This window comes from Bos grunniens, chromosome X, assembly GCF_055505025.1.
Source record: "Bos grunniens cultivar Pamir isolate PY7600 chromosome X, Bosgru_T2T1.0, whole genome shotgun sequence".
Classification (NCBI taxonomy): domain Eukaryota; kingdom Metazoa; phylum Chordata; class Mammalia; order Artiodactyla; family Bovidae; genus Bos; species Bos grunniens.
The window spans coordinates 56,185,745-56,209,543 of record NC_141194.1 but is presented as its reverse complement, the minus strand read 5'-3'; the positions used below and the strand labels follow the sequence as shown (position 1 = coordinate 56,209,543).

General features: G+C 42.1%; 1 pseudogene across 1 annotated transcript; it reads left to right on the top strand.

The window, feature by feature from the left end:
• The first annotated feature begins 266 nt into the window (after positions 1-266).
• LOC147340455 (casein kinase I pseudogene) lies at positions 267-1,953 on the top strand (annotated as a pseudogene). Its single transcript, XR_015158395.1, has one exon. The product of XR_015158395.1 is annotated as a casein kinase I pseudogene (transcript).
• Positions 1,954-23,799: the final 21,846 nt, after the last annotated feature.

Genomic DNA, 23,799 nt, shown 5'->3' with positions numbered 1-23,799 from the left:
AGGGAACCAAGTTCCCAAACCAGAGGTCATCTTCAAGCTGGAGCAAGGAGAGGGCCCCTGGACGTTGGAGGAGGAAACCCCACATCAGAGCTGCTCAGATGTGTGACCTGAGTAGATGGGGGACGTGGAGTAGATCTGTTTTTCTAGGACAGGCTGATGCCTTTGAAAGGCTCTGCAGATAATCTGTCTTGAACGTTCTAAGAGCACCCGTGATTCCCTTCCCAGAGTTCTCTGCGTCACGAAGCGCCTTCCTGGAACCCGGGGCATTTTGTGTTGGCTGCAGCCATTGTAACAAGATGGCAGCGTCGGCGGAGTGACCAGGGGTCCTTCCTGGCGGGAGCCGGCGGCAGTGGTGGTAGCGGTATCGCCGCCATAACTTCACGGCTCCCCTGTACCAGCCCCCGAAGTCGCCGTGAAGGCGAGGCCGTTAACGGGAAGCCAGAAGCCAGAGGCTCAGCCTGCTAACGGTAAGGACCCCCTCAACAGTCTGTGGGCTGGTGAAAAGAAACCTGACAGTAGCGGCGGTCAGGTTCCCCTTGGCCGATTCTGGGCCCTGTGACGCTGAGAAACAGCCAGCGTTTTCTGTTTCAAAACCTACCTGCCTTCACAACCTTGCTCCGTGGACGAGCCCTAGGGGCGTCCATCGTCCCCTTAGAGGTGTCAGAGCTTAACCCCAACCCCATCTTTGTCTCTCAGGATGGCGAGCAGCAGTGGACCCAAGGCCGATGTCCTTGTCGGAGGGAGATATAAACTGGTACGGGAGATCGGTTCTGGCTCCTTTGGGCACGTTCATTTGGCGATAGACCTCACCAACCACGAGCAGGTGGCAGTAAAATTAGAATCGCAGAATACCAGGCAGCCGCGGTTGTTATATGAGAAGGAACTCTATAATATTCTTCAAGGTGGGGTTGGCATCCCCCAGATACGGTGGTATGGTCAGGAAACAGACTATAATGTGCTAGTCATGGATCTTCTGGGACCCAGCCTTGAAGATCTCTTCAATTTCTGTTCAAGAAGGTTCTCAATGAAAACTGTACTTATGTTAGCTGATCAGATGATCAGTAGAATCGAATATGTGCATACACAGAATCTTATACACAGAGACATTAAACCAGAAAACTTCCTAATGGGTACTGGGCAGCAGTGGAAGGAGTTATTCCTTATTGATTTTGGTTTGGCCAAGAAGTACAGAGACAACAGAACAGGGCAACACATACCCTACAGATCCGGTAAAAGTCTCACTGGCACTCCTTCCTTTGCTAGTATCAGTGCCCATATTGGTATTGAACAGAGTCGCCGAGATGACATGGAATCAATAGGACATGTTTTGATGTATTTTAATAGAGGCAGCCTGCCATGGCAAGGCCTAAAGGCTGCAACAATGAAGCAAAAATGTGAACAGATTAGTGAAATGAAGATGACCACACCTGTTGATGTTTTATGTAAGGGGTTTCCTGCAGAATTTGCCATGTACTTAAAGCACTGTCGCGGGCTGTCCTTTGAGGAAGCCCCGGATTACAGGTACCTGAGGCAGCTGTTCCGCATGCTTTTCAGGAAGCTGAATTACCAATATGACTATGCATTTGATTGGATAGTGTTAAAGCAGAAAGCAGAACAGCAGGCTGCCTCTTCAAGTGGGGAGGGTCAGCAGGCCCAAACCCCCACAGGCAAAAGTGACAAAACCAAAAGTGAAATGAAACATTCTTAAATTTGAATCAAGGAACAGAAGACAGAGCAGAAGATGAGCAGCAAATTCATTTCCCTGTCAACTGGCTCTGGTCAGCAGAGATATTGTCTCCTGAGTTGAAGGCTCTGTAATTAATTAAATATGGTATCCAGTTTTCTATTTCACTTTTTGAAGTGGAAAAGTTCACTAAATGCTTGACACACGCAAATTGGTGGGGAAATTGTACCTATGCCAATTTTAATTAAAATCTTTTATTTTGAACTATACTGCTTTGAGAGATCTCATTTCAGAAGAATAGCCTGTGCAGTTGCTATGGTTGTTAATGCATTCTGAGGGTTTATCCATCTCTAGGGTTTGCAAGTTGTTCACTTAAAACATTCTTAATATGGTTGACTTCTTGTTTGCGAGCCACCTGATATGGTAGTAATCAAGATTCCAAGTTCGAGCATATGAACGATTCTGCTTGCTTACTTGAACTAGAAATAACAGCCTCTGAAGTGAAGACTTAAGAAAAGCTTAGTGACTACTAGATTATCCTTAGGACTCGGCATTAACTCTATAATGTTGTTGGTATTTAAAAAAAGCTTGTTTGTCACAGAATTTTAGTTAACATCTTAAACTGAACATGTATATATGTTGCTTAGATAAACGTAGTCATACTGTAAACATCTACATGACCTGGGATTTGTTTTTATTTTGAAATGGGAGCTTTTTGGTTTACAGATTCATTAAAAACTGTAAACTGTTTCTTTAAAAGCAAAAAACAAGCTCTAAGCTTTTAGAGTTGCTTAGACAGGGTTAACAGAAGCCCCTTTGATACTTAAATGCCATGTCCTAGTATGACTCTTGCCAATATCCACTGTCTTCTTTGCTTGGCTTTTTTGGCGGGAGAGCTATCTGCCCTTCCCCCATCCCTGTAGTCTAGATCAAGGTGCTACCGTCTCAAGCACCTTGCTTTCTTAGTTATTTTTTTCCTTCCCTAATATTTTGTGCTTCTTCTGTCCTGCCTGCCCCTCCCCCGCCATAGATTTTTGTCCTTATGCAATGGGAACCCATATATCTGCTTCCTTTCAAAACCACCAATTCCTGCTCTTGCTCCTGCCAATCCCTTTCCATTTCCTCTCCAGCTTCTCCATGTCATCTAGAACCAGTCTCATTTCATTTCACATATGTCAACAGCGACCTCAGATTCTGTACTCTTTCTCATCACCCTATGTCTCATCCTCAGTTGCTAACTTCCTGGTGTTTGTGCTTCAATTTCTCTTATATAGTCAGCTACTTGGAATGTTAATTGTATTTGTTATCCATGTGAGATTCCTTTCTTTGAAGCGCTTGTTCTTATTGTTCTATCAATTTGTAAGTGTAGCTATTTTGTGTTTTCCTTGTTGATGAGTGCCTTGTTCTCTTTTTACAAACTTTTTTCCTTCCATTCCCTCTAACTGAAGGGCCCTGTCTACTGTCCTCTGCTCTTCCCTTCCTTAAGGGAATCTTCCATCCATTCTGAACACGTTTTATTTTCCTATTATTCTACTGACTCATATAGTGATACCTTCAGTCCTTGCATTATGACTGTACCCTAGTACCAGAATTTACCTATGTAGAGTGACATTTCTCACAGCTGTGCAGTTCCTTCATTCTCAATATATTATTAACTGAAATCATTGTTGCCCAAATCAGATATTTTTCTCCCATGTTCTTCACTCTGCAATTCCTCTTTTTTCTCTTTTTGAAATTATTTAAATGCCCCCCACTTTTTAAGTTTCATCCATGTCACCACAAAGCAAGTCCATGTTTTATCCTGGATTATTCTGTTCCTAATGGGATTAACTGATTCCATTTTTTAACAAGTTCATTTTAGGTACTACTGACAGATTTCATTACCTAAACCATGACATTTATCTTGTACCAGCTTTATGAAATAAAATTGCAGTTACTCCCTATTATGTAGTACATGATAATGAAACTTTCCTCTTAATGACAACAGGCCCCTTATTTCCAACTGAAACTTATCTTCCAGCACTCATGTTTAACTCCAGTTTTCTTAATGTTTCCTGCATAGGAAATTTCTGTGTCTAGGCTATTGATTATTTAGGGCTCTATTTAGATACAGGCTTCGCCTGTTCCATAAAATTGGGCCCTTAATCACTCCAGTATCTAATATTCTTTTCCTTTTCTAACCCCCACCATCCCATAGAAACCCAGAACAAGTAAAAACTTTTTCCCCCTTTATTTTAATTTTTAATTGAAAACTTTTGGAGAGATGATACATTCACAAAGATTGAAATTCAGAAAGTGTGAAAGAGTATACAGTAAAAAAAATCTCACTCTCACACCTACTCCCCAGTTCTCTTCCCTGGGGACTACCAATGTTAATCATTTTTTACTTTCTTTCCAGAAGTATTTCTTTACAAGCAGTGCTTTTAGATTGTCTGGTATATGATTATTTCCCATCCTATATCTATGAAAAATCTTTAAGAATAGAAAAATGATATTTTATTCTTAAATTTTCTAGTGGAAAAATGGAGAAACCGGGTCAAGTACTGACATTAATAGTTTTGTGTAGATGCTTCAGTGGGTTTTCTTAAAAGTGTGTCAAAAAGAGTTCAAAGAATCAGATTGTTAGTAGGAAGGGGTGAAATGGCTTGAGAACAAAACAGAAATTCAGCCTTGTTCATTAATCACTCTAGTGAAGCAGACAAATCTCACTCAAAAAGCATCAAGGTGGGCAGCATAGTGTCTTCTTTCAAAATTCGGAGAAAATTATGTCTCCCTAAGGTTGTGGTGAGACTGTGGACTAATCAGAGCGTAATGCTGTTAACTGATCTGTGAATCACATATAGATTTTGAACTGGCACAACAGAGCAGAAAGAGCCAAATTAATAGAAGAAGGGTATGTGAATAATTATTGGATTGGGGAATATGCTGGATTTTTTGAGGACATGTTCATGACTAGCAGAATGCAAACTCACATCCATAGCTATGGTTCCAGACTGATGACTCTATTTATGTGCTGATAAGGAAGTCTGTGGGCTCGGAATGTTAAAGATAATTATTTTCAGCACAGGCATTAACCTTTTACATTGAATAGTGGTAGCTGTAACTAAATATTATTGGCTCTAGTGAATTTTGTACACATACACTAAATGAAGTAGAAAGTTGGAAAAAGTTCTCAATCCATGTCTATGAATCGGGATGCTTAAGATCTATAGAATAAATGAAATGAGGCTTGTGGCTATAAAGAGTACAGCATAGGAGTGAAAGAATAGTGAAGTTTGGCAGGGATAAGACAAAGTTCTAGATTTCACTATTTTAGCCTAACCAAAAGAAGAAAACAAACTGGATTTCATGATCTGATCAGGCTCAGTATTTTAAAATTTTGTATAATGGGATAATAGCATAACTTATTTGTTCTATTTAATATTATAAAACTATTGTATTTCATCTTCTGTACAAAGCATCAGTGATTTCCCCTTCCAGCTGAATTGGTACATTACTTAGAGTAAAGATGAGCTGCTGGAAGAACTAAATGGGTACCAGATCGTCTATGTAAGTGGATACATGCTGTCTTGTTTTAATCTCTCCTGCACATGACCCATGTCATCTTGGGAAAATTATATACCTGTTCTGGGCTTTAGTTTCCTCTTTCAATCTAGCTCATATGGTTTCTGGGAGAATTAAATGAGTTTGTATGTGTGTACATACTTCTGTGTCACTTAGAACAGTGCCTGGCATGTCCTAAAAGCTATTTAAGTACATAGCATGTAGTAAGAACCATATGAGTGTTTTCTGTCATCGTCATCGTCATCATCATCATCTGGGTTGCCTGTGTCCAACCTGGATCCGTTGGATGTAACTCCTCTATATTTGGCTGCTGCTTCTGCTGCTGCTGAGTCGCTTCAGTCATGTCCGACGCTTAGCGACCCCATGGACTGCAGTCTACCAGGCTCCTCCGTCCATGGGAGTTTCCAGGCAAGAGTACTGGAGTGGGTTGCCATTGCCTTCTCCCTATATTTGGCTAACTGTATTAAATTTGAATTTTGCCTCCTCTTTCTCCTTTTAAGAGAGAAACATGGGATTGAAATCATACACTCGATAACTACTGTAAAAGCTTCATTTCACAATGAGAAACGATGAATTCAAGAGGAATTATTCATTGTTTCTTTTAATTAAAATGATTACTCATTTTAAATAAAAAACTGTGACAATACGATGACCAGATAAATATAAGGAAAACCAAAATAGACCTTTGTGTCATGTTGCTTTCATCAATAAGAACACATTGGATAAGTATACAGATTGTGAATATAAGTACACTGGAAAAATAACTTACATGATCCCATAGTTAGTTCATAAGAACAACCCCTTAAAAGTGACTCATTTGGGAATGGTTTGACGTAGACCTTAAACTTACAAGTTCTAATATAAGTAACATAGGCAAACCTTGAGAAGATTATCGGTTCTGGTTAAATTTTCCTTTTTCCTTTTTCTATACCATGTCAGTTCTCATCTAAATGAGAAATTCTGAGAACCTAATCAGTGTGGGAAAGCCCTCAGCCAGAAACAAGAACACATTCCTCATTGAACATTTCTTACTGGGAAGATAGCCTATGTATGCAGTGAATGTGGAAAGGTCCTCACTCAGAAGCCAACACCTCTTTGTCCATCCGATTAGTCATTCTGTGGAAAACCCCTATGAATGCAATCAGTGTGGTGAAACTTTCATTCATCAGTGGGTAGTGAGGTTGCATCAGAGAATTCATTCAGGAGAGAAACTCTGCATATGCACTGATGTAGGCAGGCTTTTATCCCAAAGACCCACTTGGTTGCACATCAGAAAATTCATAGTGGAGAGAAGCCATATGAATACAGTGACTATGGGACATCTTTCCCTTCCAAATCACAACTGCGTGAGCATAGCAAAACTCACACAGGGAAAAAACCCATACCTGCACAAGATGTGGGAAGGTCTTCACCAAAAGATCAAACCTCCTTATATACCAGAAGTTTTGGACTGGACAAAGAGCTTATGTTTATACTGAATGTGGAAGGGCCTTCACTTAGAAGTCAATCTTGATGACACATCAGAGAATTCATACTGGTGAAAAACTTTATGAATGCAGTGACTGTGGTAAAATCTTTACACAGAAGTCACACCTCACTGTACACCTGAATGTTTATACTGGCAGGAAACCTTCCGTATGTACTGAATGAGAAACATCCTGAACTCCCCATGACCACTCTAGTAACACCTCCCCATTCTTCTCTAATGCTATCTTACCTTTGGTACCTTACGAACCTTCCTGACTTCCCCAGTCCTGCATTGGTATATCTCAGAAGGGGACTGTTCCATCCTGAATTATCACCCTCTCCCATAATTGTATCCCTTAGGAGATAATTTCTCTCTTGCACCCATGCCATATACTGAGGGCACCACTGTGGCACTAAAAATATCCCAGAACTCTATATATCTCAGATCCAAACACTCCCCTATCCTACTCCGGGAAGCTTTCTGGACCAGGGATCAAACCTGTGTCCCTTGTGTTGGCAAGTGGATTCTTATCCACTGTGCAACCAGTGAAGTCCTTAATGAGTTTTAATCCTAGTAGTATATGCTGGGGAGTTCTTCGTTTTCTCTCCAATCTATTTGACTTTACTGATTTTTGACATTTTAATTCTTCCTCAGCATTCTGAGAAATGCTTTCCCATTAGAAGCACTGATCCTGGCTTCTATACTCCTGGGTGAGGAAAAAAAAAAATAATCCTAGTAGTATAAAACATAGTATGCCTATTACTAAATACCTAATATAAAATAACATTTTGTAGAAGAATATATAATTGAAATTTATGCAATTCACTGTGTTCATGCAGTAATAGTTATTCTTTACTAAAAATGAGGACTACATAGACAGAAGAATGGATAGAAAAGATATGATATATACGCTTCCCGGGTTGCGCTAGTGGTAAAGAACCCGCTTGCCAATGCAGAAGACGTAAGAGACGTGGGTTTGATCCCTGAATTGGGAAGATCCCCTGGAGTAGGCAGTGGCAACCCAGTCTGGTATTCTTGCCTGGAGAATCCCCATGGACAGAGAAGTCTGGCCTGCTACAGTCTACGGGGTCGCAAAGAGTCAGACATGACTGAAGCGACTGAGTATACTCAGCCATCAAAAAAGAATGAAATAATTCCATTTGCAGCAATGTGGATGGACCTAGAGATTATTATACTAAATGAAATAGAGGAGGACAAATACCACATGATGTCACTTATATGTGGGGTCTAGAACATGAGAGTCCCTTGCACTGCAAGGAGATCCAAACAGTCCATCCTAAAGAAAATCAGTCCTGAATATTCATTGGCAGGATTGATGCTGAAGCTGAAACTCCAGTACTTTGGCCACCTGATGCGAAGAGCTGACTCATTTGAAAAGACCCTGATGCTGGGAAAGATTGAAGGTGGGAGGAGAAGGGGACAACAGAGGATGAGATGGTTGGATGGCATCACGGACTCAATGGACATGAGTTTGAGTACACTCTGGGAGTTGGTGATGGACAGGGAGGCCTGGCGTGCTGCAGTCCATAGGGTCGCAAAGAGTTGGACATGACTGAGCGACTGAATTGAACTGAACTGAGAACATGACACAAATGAACTTCCTACAAAATAGAAACAGACTCACAGAGAGACATAGAGGACAGACTTGTCTTAGGCAAGGGAGAGGGGAAGGGAGAGGGATGGATTGGGAATTTGGGATTAGCAAATACAAACTAGTACATATCCAGTGGACTACCAACAAGGTCCTACTTATAGCACAGGGAATGCTATTCAATATCCTGTGAAAAACTATAATGGAAAAGAATACTTTAAAATGTATGCATATGTATAACTTTGGCATACAGCAGAAATGAACACAATAGTGTATTAATAAATCAACTATACTTCAATAAAAAATATTGATAAAAATGAGGACTAAATTAAGCCCTCTTAAATCCTCCAGCTAGTTTGAGAAACACTAGAAACACCTTTCCTAGGCAGTAAAGTACCAGATGTTATGCTGGGAACTGAGTAGGGAGAACTATATCATAGACACACTTGGCCCTGTAGCAACCCTGAAATGTGAAAAGCAAATACAGGTAGGTAGGAAAGGTAAATTCTCCATGGGCGGGGGGCAGTTTACTAGTGTTGGAGAAGCTTAAATTGGATGACAAGTAATGTAATGAAAAGTGCGAAAGTGTAGAAGTTTAAAAAACAAATGATCTCACATAGCTCTATGTCAAAGAAAGGTATATGTGACATTCAGGGAAGCAAAATGAATTAAAAATCTGAGGACAAATGCCGGATTCCATCGTAGAAAAAGTTAGCATTGTTTCCTTGATCTAATGGGTCACCATGGAGGGATTATATATGCAGGGAAGATACATGAACTAAGTTTTGTACCTTTGAAGAATTATACTCACTGTTGCAATTGTATTTTATATTTCATCATGTTTAAATGGAGATGTTTAAAAACAACATTAAAAGAGGAACTGACCGTAAACCGAGTCCTTGCACAGAATTTTAAGTCCAGACTGAAAATGGCATACTCTAAGACCAAATTTTAAACATTTAAATTTTCCAGTTTTAGGCAGGAGTGGCTGAGAAGTTAAAAATTATATATACTTAAGTGTACAATGGTGGTGTTTTAATATAAATATAGTCTTTTCACTTTGACCTACCTAAGGCCCAAGTAGTGTCAAAAGTTCCAGAGGAAAATTCAAATGTAGGATGGTTTGCACCTCTATGAAATGAAATCGTCAGTGAGGTGTGCACATGAAGAACCATATCCACTGAGTTCTGCTTTGGCCCTATGACCTCAGCACTTTTAGCTGGTCCTAAGCCAGCGGTTCTCAAACTTGAACATGTATCAGAATCACCTAGAGGGTGCGTCAGCACACATATTGCGAAACTTCATACCCAAAAGTCTGGTGTAGGACCTGAGAATTTGCATTTCTGCCAATCTCTCAAATGATGCTGCCTCCGCTAGTCCAAGTAACATACTGTGAGAACCATTATCAAAAAGACGGCTGTGTCAAACCCTACTATAATACACTTACAACAAGGTTACTATCGACAACACTCTTTTTCATTAGGCCGACCCCTTGTCCAGTTTACACCTGTTGTTTGGTATAACCATTATTACTATTATTAATGGCTGCAATGCACAGCTTGTGAGATCTTAGTTCCCTGACCAGAAATTGAACCCCGATCCTCAGCAGTGAGACCACAGAGTCCTAACTACTGGACCTCCAGGAAGGAAGTCCCCCAGCATAATTGTTAACGATGCCTCTTTCCCATTCTAAAGTGTCCTGATTTAGATGATAAAGTACAAGGTTAACACGCCTACACTCCATAAGGAGATCAAACTTGTTTTTGAAATTCAGTTATCGTAAAACACTTCTCTTGGAAGAATTGGCATATTTTATACCTGTGACCAATGCAAATCTTACAAATGACTGTATATCTTTTCCAGCTACATCTGATAGGAAGGTAAGAAAGAAGCTTATATCTCGATTTTAATTACTCTGCAGGACTATCAGGCACAAATGTCTACAGTCGAAATAGATCCTGGTGCTGACTTTGTTCATCCTATATCTCCTCTGACCTAAATTTGTAGAGTCATACCTGGACATTTTGCTTCAGGGATTCTTAAAGTCTCCCTAAAGACACTGGGAAAGCAATGGGTGCAAAAAAACAGATACATGAATTAATGATAACTCATTAAAAACTTGGTTATTTCCTGCTTTTATTGGGAAGGGGCTTGGGTCTGTGAAGTCAGGAGCATTGTAGAGATCAGATCCACCAGCCTGGAAATACCCATACTTCAGCTGGGGGTCGCATCCTGTGGGAGAGCCAAGGAGCACCACATTTCTATGGCCACAAGCTGTGTATCTGTAACTGATATGATTGCGTGACACCTAGAAAAGGCAGGTTTCTCGCTGGGACCAAGTGTACAACTATCTGCTCCTAAGTTGTTAAGTATCTGTCTTTACACCCTGATCCAAGACTTCAATTTCTATAAAACAGTCATGTATATGCACAAATTTTAAATGCAGAAATGTCGCTACAGTGGTGTTAATTGTCAAAACCAAAACTATCCTTCATACATGTTTACTAACAGTATCTTGGTATTAAAAATACGCTACATGCAAAAACTCAATATTAAGAAACAGTTAAAATTGTACACAAAAATATTTGCTGACAGAGAAATATTTAAGTTACAGTAAAGAGAAAAAAAAGGTTAACAATTCTAGTTGTCACTTAAAGTGTGTGCATATATTAGTATATTAAAAACTCATAAGCAGAAACACTGAAGCCCATACCCAGAAAAAAATGCCTGAAAGCATAAACATCAAAATGTTAGTAGGATTGATAGTTAGGAGGTAATAGAGTTAGTTCAGTTCAGTTCAGTCAGTTCAGTCGCTCTGTCATGTCCGACTCCTTGCAACCCCATGGACTGCAACATGCCAGGACCCCTTGTCCATCACCAACTCCTGGAGTTTACTCAAAGTCTATTGAGTCCATGATGCCATCCAACCATCTCATCCTCTGTCATCCCCTTCTCCTCCCGCCTTCAATCTTTCCCAGCATCATGGTCTTTTCAAATGAATCAGTTCTTCCCATCAGGTGGCCAAAGTGTTGGAGTTTCAGCTTCAGTATCAGTCCTTCTAATGAATATTCAGGACTGATTTCCTTTAGGATTGACTGGTTTGATCCCCTCGCAGTCCAAGGGACTCTCAAGAGTCTTCTCCAACACCACAGTTCAAAAGCATCAGTTCTTTGGCACTCGGCTTTTTTATAGTCCCAAACTCACATCTGTACATGACTACTGGAAAAACCATAGCCTTAACTAGATGGACCTTTGTGGACAAAGTAATGTCTCTGCTTTTTAATATGCTGTCTAGCTTGGTCATAACTTTCCTTCCAAGGAGTAAGCGTCTTTTAATTTCATGGCTGGAATCACCATCTGCAGTGATTTTGGAGCTCAAAAAAATAAAGTCTGACACTGTTTCCACTGTTTCCCCATCTACTTCCCATGAAGTGATGGGACCAGATGCCATGATCTTAGTTTTTTGAATGTTGAGCTTTAAGCCAACTTTTTCACTCTCCTCCTTAACTTTCATCAAGAGGCTTTTTAGTTCCTCTTCACTTTCTGCCATAAGGGTGGTGTCATCTGCATATCTGAGGTTATTGATATTTCTCCAGGCAATCTTGATTCCAGCTTGTGCTTCTTCCAGCCCAGCGTTTCTTATGATGTACTCTGCATATAAGTTAAATAGGCAGGGTGACAATATACAGCCTTGACGTACTCCTTATCCTATTTGGAACCAGGCTGTTGTTCCATGTCCAGTTCTAACTGTTGCTTCCTGACCTGCATACACGTTTCTCAAGAGACAGGTCAGGTGGTCTGGTATTCCCATCTCTTTCAGAATTTTCCAAAGTTTATTGTGATCCACACAGTCAAAGGCTTTGGCATAGTCAATACAGCAGAAATAGATGTTTTTCTGGAACTCTCTTGCTTTTTCCGTGATCCAGCGGATGTTGGCAATTTGATCTCTGGTTCCTCTGCCTTTTCTAAAACCAGCTTGAACATCTGGAAGTTCACGGTTCACGTATTGCTGAAGCCTGGCTTGGAGAATTTTGAGCATTACTTTACTAGTGTGTGAGATGAGTGCAATTGTGTGGTAGTTTGAGTATTCTTTGGCATTGCCTTTCTTTGGGATTGGAATGAAAACTGACCTTTTCCAGTCCTGTGGCCATTGCTGAGTTTTCCAAATTTGCTGGCATATTGAGTTCAGTACATTCACAGCATCATCTTTCAGGATTTGAAATAGCTCAACTGGAATTCCATCCCCTCCACTAGCTTTGTTCATAGTGATGCTTTCTAAGGCCCACTTGACTTCACATTCCAGGATGTCTGGAAAAATAGAAAGGGGGTCTAGGTGAGTGATCACACAATTGTGATTATCTGGGTCGTGAAGCTCTTTTTTGTACAGTTCTTCTGTGTATTCTTGCCACCTCTTCTTAATATCTTCTGCTTCTGTTAGGTTCATACCATTTCTGTTTTTTATGTTTACTAATATAAATAGTAAACATAAAATAATAAGGCATAGAATTAGCATAGAATTGGTATAAGGTTAAGACTCTATGGATTGCAAGGAACGTTCATGACACAAACCACATTATCTAACCACTGAGAAATTAGGTTAGAAATCAATTTTTTAAAAAGGATTAACTTTTTATTGCAAAATAGAAAAGTGCTTCAAAGTGCTTACACAGGTGAAATGAAAAAAAAATCATAACTGAAATTTTAAAATACTTATTTATGAACAATAATGATAATACAATACAACATATCTTGTGGATCTTAGATGGAAATGTTTAGCCTTCAGGCTTAAATTAGAAAAAGAGGGGTTGACTAATAATTCGCTGGGCATCTGATGTAAAAAATCCCATCATTGAATTAACAGTAGCCCCATCACCAAGGTAGATTCCCCCCATCACTCAACTCAGAATAGCCAACCAAACCCTTTCAAAATCACCCCTGACCAGCGCTAACCTGTAACCCTGACAACTCCTTTGCTTCCGAGTTCCAACCTCTAACAACCTGGTATTTAGTGGAGAGGCAAGGTAAGTCGAAAGCTCATGCTCAAGAGCACTTGGGAAGCCATGTTCCCCAGTCGACAGGCCGCTTTCATGCAGAGTTCATTAGAGTGCCTTTACACTTTGCAGATTTGCTGGGCTTCTAATATGGCTACATTCAAGTGTCATTGCTTCTTAGGGACCGCCATCGTGGAAGGGTGTCCTTGCACTACAGTGGAAGAAGCTTTTGCCTCCTGTCTCACCCAGCAGGCCAGTGGGGCTGCCCTGGGAGAAGGTAGCCTGCCCCTTATTTGGGTAAACTTCCTGGTGCAGGAAGGTCTTTGGGGTTAGGCTCTGAGGAGCTGCTAAAGGCAATACATGGGTGAGAGGGGCGCCATTACTAATGAAAAGAGTAAGAATAACCCAGAATAAGTCCAGGAGATACTGTTATAGCAGAAATTGATTAAGCCTGCTTCCAATATGCTAGGTCTTATTCTTTTAAGCCCACTCAGCCATTTTGTCGAAAATGTTTCTCTTTTTCACTTAATTACATTTTGAAAATGATTATTTCTAACCAAAGCTGTACATTGCACGTGGTGTTTGCTTCTCTGAGAAAGCGCTCCCTAACACTCCCTTCTTTTGTAAGCATTCTTTATTCCAGAAAGTCACAGTGTGATAGCTTCAAGGTCTGCCAAAACCCACCCAAGACTGCCTGACGCCAACTTTGACCATGTAAAAGTTTTCCGAGAGGAAAGAAGAATGCAAGCTTGCATCTGCCCTACTCCTTACCTGCAACACTCCCTTCCCCTCCTGAACTGTAAGACCCCCTTTCTATTTTTCCCAAGGGAGGGCACAGTCTTGAGGGCACTAGGCTACTGTGGCCTCCTTTGCCTGGCAAAGCAATAAAAGCTACTCTTTTCTACTTCACTCAAAAGTCTGTCTTTGCATTTCTTTTCGGCATTGGAGAACATGATAGCCTGTGGTGAACGGTGTCGGATTCTTGATCTCCAGAGAAGATTTAGCTTCGGGACCAGGGACCAGGCTTGATCACTCAAGAGCTTTTGTGTAGCAGAGTTTTATTAAAGTATGGAAAGGGACAGAGAAAGCTTCTGACATAGACATCAGAAGGGGGACAGAGTGCCCCCCCTGGCTAGTGTTAGCAAGGGAGTCATATACTTTTAAAATTAGTTATTACAATAAATCAAAAGAATCTCTCCAGGTTTTAAAGATCTTACTAGACCCACTCCCATAATTTACAGTTTAAGATAACAGGATTAGCCAGAAGGTTTTCAGGAAGGACAAACTGTCCTCAAGCAGGATACATTGTTATAAAATCCTTAGTACAGAGTGTGAACTGAGTTGTTTGTTGTGTAATCATCAGTTCTGGGCTTAAAGAAAAAAAAAACAAAAAAACGTTTTATGTAACTAAGGAATGTAGAGAAAGAAAGGAAAAAAGGTGTTTGTCCTTTCCTCCTCCTTGAGAATTCCAGACCCCTATCACCTCTTTGAGAGCCCCAGGCCCCTTTCTCCTCCTTGGGGACCCCGGACTTCTTCTTAACCTGCCTAGGAATTGACCCTCTCTTTCCCCTTTTTCTTTTAGGAGAATTATGTTGCCAAGGGAAAGGGGCGTCATTTTCATTCCATAACTACTTCCTACTGTTGAGGGGCATGATCCCTAAATTGTTGAGGCAACACATTCTCCTAACCCTCATATTGAGGGTCTCTGATCCAGGGGCTCCAAGTAATAGTTGGAGGAGGTTGTGGCACTGGTAGGAGCCTGGACAATCATTTGCAACTTAAAAGCTTTCAAACGGTTAGAAACAAATCCAGTTACACAGTTACAGATGCAGGGAGCAAACAGCAAAAACAGAACAATTAGAATTATTACGATTAAGATTGTGTTCTACCATGGGGAGCTAGTTAACGTTTCCCAAAGTGAGGTGACTGAGGCTCCAGGAGGATCCATAGCCTGAATCATCTTGTTCATGTGTTTAGTAAAGTAAGTAACATTAGTACTCATAACTAGTATATATGTACAACATTGGGTATGAATAATGGCACAAGTTCCTCCTTGTGCAGCCGTTAGAATATCTATGGCCAATCTGTTTTGTACAACCACCTTTCTAATTTGTATTTGTTCAGTATTAAGGGCTGAAGGTTAGTCAAAGCATCAACTCGTAGCATAACATCTGATGTGTAGTTCCCAGAGAGGAAACGAATATTATAGCCAGATAACCATACCAGTGAAATACAGATCTTGCCCAATGAGTTTTAAGGTGTGGCAGATTAGTAGGCTTCTCTGAAAACTCTGAAGCCGTGAGTAAAAGTTAGACCTAGGGTGCATCTTCCTATCCAGCCAGGGGGAAGCCACACCCATAGGTAAGAGCCACGTATCCAGTGGGTCCCATTTGGAGTAAACCCGTGTGACTGAGGGATCCAATCCCAATCAGTTCCTGGCCAGGCAAAAGGAGGACCTACGCTGAGATTGGAAAACACAGGAATGATTGTACTGTATATTTCTTGAGGCAAAAACCCCAGTTGTTTCCAATCATTATAAGTAAGTTGTCAGCTAACTTCTGGGGATGGCTCTATTTTTCCCCCAGCATACGGGAGCATTAGATAGTAGGCGTCCCCTTTTAGGAGTCAGCCATATGACCTCATCCCATATTTGATAAACATCAGGTAGAAAACCACCAGATCTAGACCCATTTACCTTCTTATGTGCTGTAAAATAGTCTAAACCGAGTTAAAACATAATCAAAGTTAAAAGTTACATTATGTCCATAGTTACATCAGTCCATCTTAGGATTGTCAGATGTCATCTGATCAAGAAGAGGTGTCACATATGATTTTTGTTGGTCAAAGTATTCTCAGAGTTGAAGAAAGTCCTTTCCTTGAAGTGGAGAAATCCACCATGGGAAGTCTTCAATTGATGAGGAGGGGAGTCCTCGGCAGACCCACCAGTTAGACTGATTGTGGAATGCAATGTAGGGATGAGTCCAGGACAGGAAGGCACTGTCTTGAAAGTCAAACGGCAGACTCAGGCAGGACTTTTGGAGTCGGCAGAAGCAAGCCCACCTGGATTCTCAGGCCCATCTCGGTTCCTGGCCCAAACAGTGGCTTGTTTGACTCCAAGGCTGGGTCAGGAGTCAACCTCCTGGTAATGTCTGTTGAAAAGCTAAAAGCTGAGTCACATAGTTTATTTTAAGGCTTCAGGATCTATCATGATATCTGTGCACAAAAACAGTCTGTCACAGAGACAGTCCCTTTTTCTTAGGGGCAGTCTGAGCCCTCATTAAAGCTATGGGTAAAACTTTAAACCAATTGTCTTGTGTTTCCTGAGTTAGCTTATGCAGATGTCTCTTAATAATGCCATTAGCTTTTTTCTACCTTTCCCGAAGATTAGGGTCTCCAGGTACAGTGTAAGTGATATTCTATTCCTAGAGCTTTCAACACCCCTTGAGTTACAGCAGCTTTAAAGGTGGAGCATTGTTGCTCTGAACTTTAGAGTTTAAGATCCCAGTTACATCATGAGGAGTCAGTACAGTAAGATTTTGTCCATTCATTAACCTCCGGCTTTAGTGGATACTGCTTTTGATGTGAAAGTAGGTGAGGGTCATTGAGCTTGATAAAGACAGGAACAGCATTTTGTGCACGACCCACCGTTTTTCCATCAGTTCACACTCCAGTATTTACAGTTGGATCCATTAAAAAGAGCTGGTTCGATCTCCATGAAAACAGAGGCCTGGACCTTGTTCGGTATATCCCTCTCCAGAAGGGGCGAGGGAGACTCTGGCAAGATTAGAAACTCGTGAGAAAACAGCACAGAGTCCCAGTTGCCACTTAAAGGATGACTGACATAATAATGTTTGGCTCATCCAGACAGTCCCATTATGGTAGTGGATCGGGCGGAAAGCGGGCCAGGGGCTTCAGTGAGCACAGAGAAAGTTGCCCCAGTGTCTAAAAGAAATCAACTGATTGACCCCCCCACACACACAGTTATTAATACCCAGGGTTCCTCAGGTGTAATTAGGATGGTAGCTTGTGTGGGGACCCCCGGGCACCTTCAGTCCAGATTGTCTTGAGAGTCCGACCCCTGGGGCCTACACTTTGGAGGGCAGTCTCTTCTCTAGTATTGGTCCTTTGCAGACCAGACCTGGAGCCAGGGGCGGCTTAGATGCCCGAGGGCAATCCCGCTTGAGATGCCCCTCCTTTCCACAGTAATAACAAGTGTTTCCCTTTTCACGTGGGTTCCTCTGGGCATTTTTCCTCATGCTGTTTCAGAGCAGATCCAACAGCCATTGTTGGGGCTTCAGTCTTTTGCCTGGTTCTTTTTTTGCCTCTTATTTTCCCCCTTATATTCTCTACCATAATATACCGTCTGAGCCAGCTGTAACAGTTTTTCTAAAGACTGATTCGGTCCAAACGCCTGTTTTTGCAACTTACGGCAGATATCTGGAGCTGACTGAGTGAGAAATCCATCTTTTAAGATCATTCCTCCTTCTGCACTTTGAAGATTGACGTCAGTAAACTTGTGGAGAGCCTCCCATAGTCTAAACTAGGAGTTTATCAGGAGTTTCCTTCTCTCCCTGGTCTATGTCAGCTAACTTAGCATAAAGGCTTAGCATGTGCTCACTTGAGTCCTTCAAGAATACATCTGGCAAAGTGACTCTGTCATAAGAACTGCTTGGCTCCTAGTAGGAAGGAGGGCTATTTCATGTTCCCTCTTTCCCCTTGTCTCACGTTCAAGCCATTCATCTCCAAAAGTAGTGGACTGTGTTAGTTGTTCAGTCGTGTCCAACTCTTTGCAACCCCACGAACTGTAGCCCGCCAGGCTTTTCTATCCAAGGAATTCTCCAGGCAGGAATACTGGAGTGGATTGCCATTCCCTTCTCCAGAGGAATTTCCCAACCCAGGGATCGAACCCTGGTCTCCTGCCTCGAAGGCAGATTCATTACCATTTGAGCTACAGGGAAGTCTCAGCTTCCCCCAAAACTCGAGTTCTCAAGTCAGGAGTCAGCGTCTGTCCCAAGACATACATTACATCTCTCCAAGTAAGCTCATAAAGTAAAGTTAGTCCTGTAAAGTCTTCTGTGTACTTTTTGGATCCTCTCAATGGTCTCGACTGCAATTAGTACTGTTTGAATTTCTACCAAGACAGAAGCAACCCCTCCTGGAAGGGTGCCCTGACTCTCAGCCTGTCCAGCTGGGAGCCCCAGATACAGGGGCAAAGTAAGAGAACAGGAGGCAGCTGAGGGTTTCACACCCAAATCTGCACCCTTAGGACACAAGTCTGGCATGTCTCATAGAGAGATAAAGAACAACACATATGGAACTTCTACCCATTTCTCTTGTTTCCTACAGAACTGGTCTAGTTGTAAAACAGTAATAATTGAGATTCTTCAACAGGTCAGCGTTCCCTGTCTTCCAAAGGATACTGTGGCCATTCAGTATCACAAAAGAAGATAGGGTGTCTTTCTAAATTCTGGGGATCAAACCTGTCCCAGCTTTTTTTAGAAAATACATTTTAAAGGAGTGGTTCTGGAACTGCTGGCTCCCATCTGTAAGAGAGAAAAAAGCGGCATCCACAGCCATGGCTTTTTTCCGCTGGAAGCGTCCTTCCCTGCTCTAGATGGGGGTGTAGAAGACTCTCCACCGGAAGCTTTCCTTCCCTGGTCAGATTTAGTCTGTCCCTTACCGATGGAGGCATCTTAACTTGTCCCTCCCGGTACTACCACTGAGGTGGGGTGGAGATGCATCAGGGGTAGACCTGATGGCATCGCAGATTGATTACTTCCATACCACCAAGACCTTTGTTTGATTTACCCTTTTCTCTGTTGCCACCCAGAGTGTAACAGAGTAGCTTTCCCGGAATGTTTCCCAAGCTAGTACTACTAGGGGAAGCATCCATCTTGTGTGTGCCTGTGCCCATTCCTGAGTACTGTCCTGATCTCAGTAGAAGTGGTGAGTCATTGCCACATCGGTATACCAAAAGAGGTGGTAGAGGGTTGGCTAGCGAGGAAAAAGTGAGCTACTTGAGCTACTAGGAACAATCCTTCCAGTTCATTTCCACAGATTCCAAAAAAGAATATCTAAGGAGTTGAGACAAAAGCCTCCTCTGGTCTACTAAGAGCTAGAGCTACCAGAGAAAGAAGCCCACTGTACTTCCAATCTGAACAGATCCTGCAGTTCCCAATCTGTGTCCTCAAAAACCTCATGGCCACCAGCAGTGCTTCTATCCATATAGATAGGAGGCACAGCCATGACAAAGACTCACTTTCAGGTCGCTGGCCCCTGAGGCAGGCAGCCAAACTAGTAACCTCCAGCCTGAGAGACGTTCCTGGAGCTAGAGTTCCACCTCGCTCCATACATGCTCCTAGTAACTTTCTAGCAAGGCTTGCCTAGTCTAGCAAGGCTAAGCGCTTCCATACATGGGGGTCTAAGTAAAAGTACACAGTAACGGCATGGACCACAAGTCCCTTGAAAGTCTATGGTCCAACAGATCAGGTTAGTAGTTCTAATTCCCCACGCAATTATGAAGTGGTCAAAGAGACCAGGAAAAGCTGACCGAGCAAGGAAAGTTCGGTCCACATGCTTCGCCCATTTCTGCCTGCTCCCCTCGCAGGGATGTTGGGTGTCTCTTTGCATTGGCAGGTCGGATAAAAGCCCGATAAGTCCATAATGAGTCTTGCTCCTTCCAGAAGCCTTCACTTTGAGATCCATCTTGGCTGAGGGGTACGTGCGCACCCCAGAAGAGGGTCCCAGGGTAGCTCAGGTGTGAAAAAAAGAAACCAAATAATTGGCCTGAAGGAAGACCAAGGACCCAGAAGAACTGACCTATATAAATGACTTAACCGCCTCTTTACTGTGCTTCTCCTCACTAGCGGGTATGCCCACACCCTTTCTCTCTGGGTGTGCATCTCTGCCTTGCTCCTATCCCAAATAAACAAACTGTTTCTCTATGTGCTCTCCCACTTGTTGTTGTGCTATGTCTCCAATAACAAGCTTTGCACCTGCATTTACAGTTTCTGCCTCCGTGATAAACGCATTTTCCACTGGGGACAAAGATCCAGGGAAAATTGGCTTCTAGCCTCTATCCCTTGCTAGTTTGGTGGCTAGGATTCCTGGTTTTCATCCAGGCTACCCAGGTTCAATTCGTGGGCAGGGAATTAAGATCTCGCTTCATGCCACCGTTCTCTTCTGCCTCGCCAAGATCAACACCAGTCCCTCCAGATGAAATAGTAAGTGCTATCAGCAAAAATTAGTTTATTTATTTATGTTTTGGCCCTGCTGTGTGGCTTGTGAGATCTCAGTTCCCCAAGCAGTGATTGAACCTGGGCTATGGCAGCTAAAGCCTGGAATTCTGACCACAAGACCACCAGGGAACTCCCCCAAAATTAGTTATAAATTGATATGACCAATGGGTGTTTTCTCTGTCTAATGTAATGTGTCAATAAAAACATCTTCTAGGACATTTTATTATTCATAATTCCTCATAAAATAAAATCTAATAATTATCCTATTTGAAAGGATCTGGCCCTGTGCTCTGGTGTTCTCTGTATCTTTGTGCCCTCAGACCAGTCACATCTGTTCTGGGCCCCAGTTCTACATTCTGGGCATTAGAGGGCTGGACTTTGTGACTACCCAATAATAGTGTGAAATTTTTCCATTAAAAATCTGGGTGTAAATTAAATAAACTATCATTGGTTTTTATCTACTGACACATGTAAATAATTGTAGCTGTTGGTTCAGAGGTCCCTGCTCAGTGGTGGTGGTTTACTTGTTACATGGTTATCTGACTCTTTGCTACCCCATGAAATGTAGCCTGCCAGGCTCCTCTGTCCATGGGGTTCCCCAGCAAGAATACTGGAGTAGGTTCCCCAGCAAGAATACAAGGATCAAACCCAGGTCTCCCACACTGCAGGTGGTCTCCTGCAACGCAGGCGGATTTTTGACCAGCTGAGCCACCAGGAAACCCTGCTCAGTAAATACTGTAAAATATTTTTCACCTACTAAAGGAAGGCATGCAAGACACGACTGATCAGAAAACTGGATATTACTCCTTGCGTGTGTGTGTGTGTGTGTGTGTGTGTGTGTGTGTGTGTACTCAGTCACTCAGTTGTGTCTGACTCTTTGTGACCCCATGGACTGTAGCCCACCACGTTCCTCTGTCCGTGGGATTCTCCAGGCAAGAATACTGGAGTGGGTTGCCATTTCCTCCTCCAGGGGATCTTCCTGACCCAGGGATCGAACCCGAGACTCCTTCGTCTCCTGCACTGCAGGTGGATTCTTTACCACTGAGTCACTGGATAAGCCCACTCCTTGCATCTACTGTAGGACAAAAGGTACTCATTGTTACATTCTTAGCTGCAGATGTGAAAATATTATGACCTTGCATTCTTCCTTGTTTTCAACTAGATGCCCACATACTTGTGAAGATTTGAGACTGGCCTGCTCCAGAATGCAGGGCAGCCAGTGGTAGAGTTTAAGAGGAGACTGCTTTTCCTATTTAAAGTGGCAGTTCTCCAGCACTTTCAATTCACATCACTCTGTCCTTCCAACCCTCTTTAGAAGTTATCACCTTTTAACAACGTTTATTGCCTTTCTTCTTCACCAGAATGTCAGGTCCAGGAAGTTAGGGGTTTGGGGGTTGCTTTGTTCAACCAAACATTAAGTATCAAGAGCAGTGACTGGTGATCAATAGATTATTGTTGAATGAATAAATAGCATCTTATATACTCGAAGTTTGCCATCTCTAGTATTTTCTGCATTACTCTACAAAATCAATATTGTAACTAGTCGTGTCATCCAGAGATGCTTGCAGCGTCTTTTAAAGGGAATAATTAATCTTTTAACAAAATGAATACAGCCATATATGTTTTGCTGCTCTCTACATGTGTGGTAAAGATACTAAAAATATGGAGAAGGAAATGGCAACCCTCTCCAGTACTCTTGCCTGGAGAATCCCTTGGACAGAGGAGGCCGGTGGGCTACAGTCCATGGGGTCGCAAGAGTCGGATACGACTGAGCGACTGACACACACCCACAATTGAGATACTTGATGGTGCAAGGGCACACTTTCTCTACTCTCCCATCTCCTGCAGGAAGCAGGATGGGGCAGGCAGCACCTGGGAGGCAGGGTGACTCCCCCCACCCCCACCCCTTCTGGAAGTCTTGGGGCCTCAGTGCCTGCAACAGCTGGCCTTGGGCAAATAAAAGACTAAGTTGTTTAAAAAAAAAAAAGATACTAAAAATAAAGCAGCTGAATACATATGTGAGAAGCAGAAATCACTGCAATATCAGCATGAACAGAAATGAGCAAACAGGAAATGAATAAGATAAATTCCAATAAAAAGGAAGGCTATGAAGAAAACAAATGCATAGTGAGGAGTTAGAGAGTTGTGGGATAGGTCAGGGAAGAAAAACATCTGAGGAAAACACATCTGCATGATAATATCTTATATGTGGATTTTAAAAACATGGTACAAATGAACTTATTTATAAAACAGAAATAAACTCACAGATGTAGAAAACAAATTTATGGTTACCAAAGGCAGGTGGGGAAGAGGGTTAAATCGGAAGTTTGAGATTAAATTATACACAATACTATAAGTAAAATAAAGAACAAAGCTCTACTATATTAATCAGGAAAATTAAACTGTTAGATGGTGAGATGGACAGGGAAGTCGGGCGTGCTGTAGTCCATGGGGTTGTGAAGACTCAGACACGACTTGGTGATTGAACAACAACAACAAACTTAGACAAATATCTAAATATAAAAAGAGAAAGTCTGCATGGAGAAAAGTACAGTCCTGTCCTTGAATGGACTAAGAAAATCTTTGGCCCCAGCCCAGAGACGCCACCCAGTGGTGGGATGATCAAGAAGGCAGGCGCTCCATGGCCTTGACACTTAACTGTGGCCCCTGCCAAAGGTGCTCTGCCCCTAAGGCTCACCCCGGCACACCACTCATGCACCTGCTCAAATGTCTTTTTTTTTCTTTTTTAAAAAATTACTGAAATGCAGTTGATTAGCAATGTTGTATTAGCTTCAAGTGCACAGTAAAGTGATTCAGTTATACAGTCATTATTTTTACATTCTCTTCCACTGTAAGTTATTACAAGATGCAGGGGTGGTGGTTCCACTACATCCTCATTCAACGTGCCTATTTGTCGTGCTGTGCAGAAGACAAATGGATCTTGAAGAAGGACAGTGGATTATCTAAACTTAACCAGGTAGTGTCTCCAACAGCAGCTGCTATACCAGATACAGTTTTGTTGCCTGAGCAAACGAACACATCCTTTGATACTTGGCATGTAGATACTTATCTGGTAAATGCCTTTTTTAAAATCAGTGCTGCTAGTAAAGACCAGCAAAAGCAGTTTTCTTTCCATTGGCAAGGCCAGCTATATACCTTCACTGTCCTACCTCAGAGGTAGATCAACTCTCCAGTCCTGTGTCATAATTTAGTTTGTAGGGATTTTGGTCAACTTTCCCTTC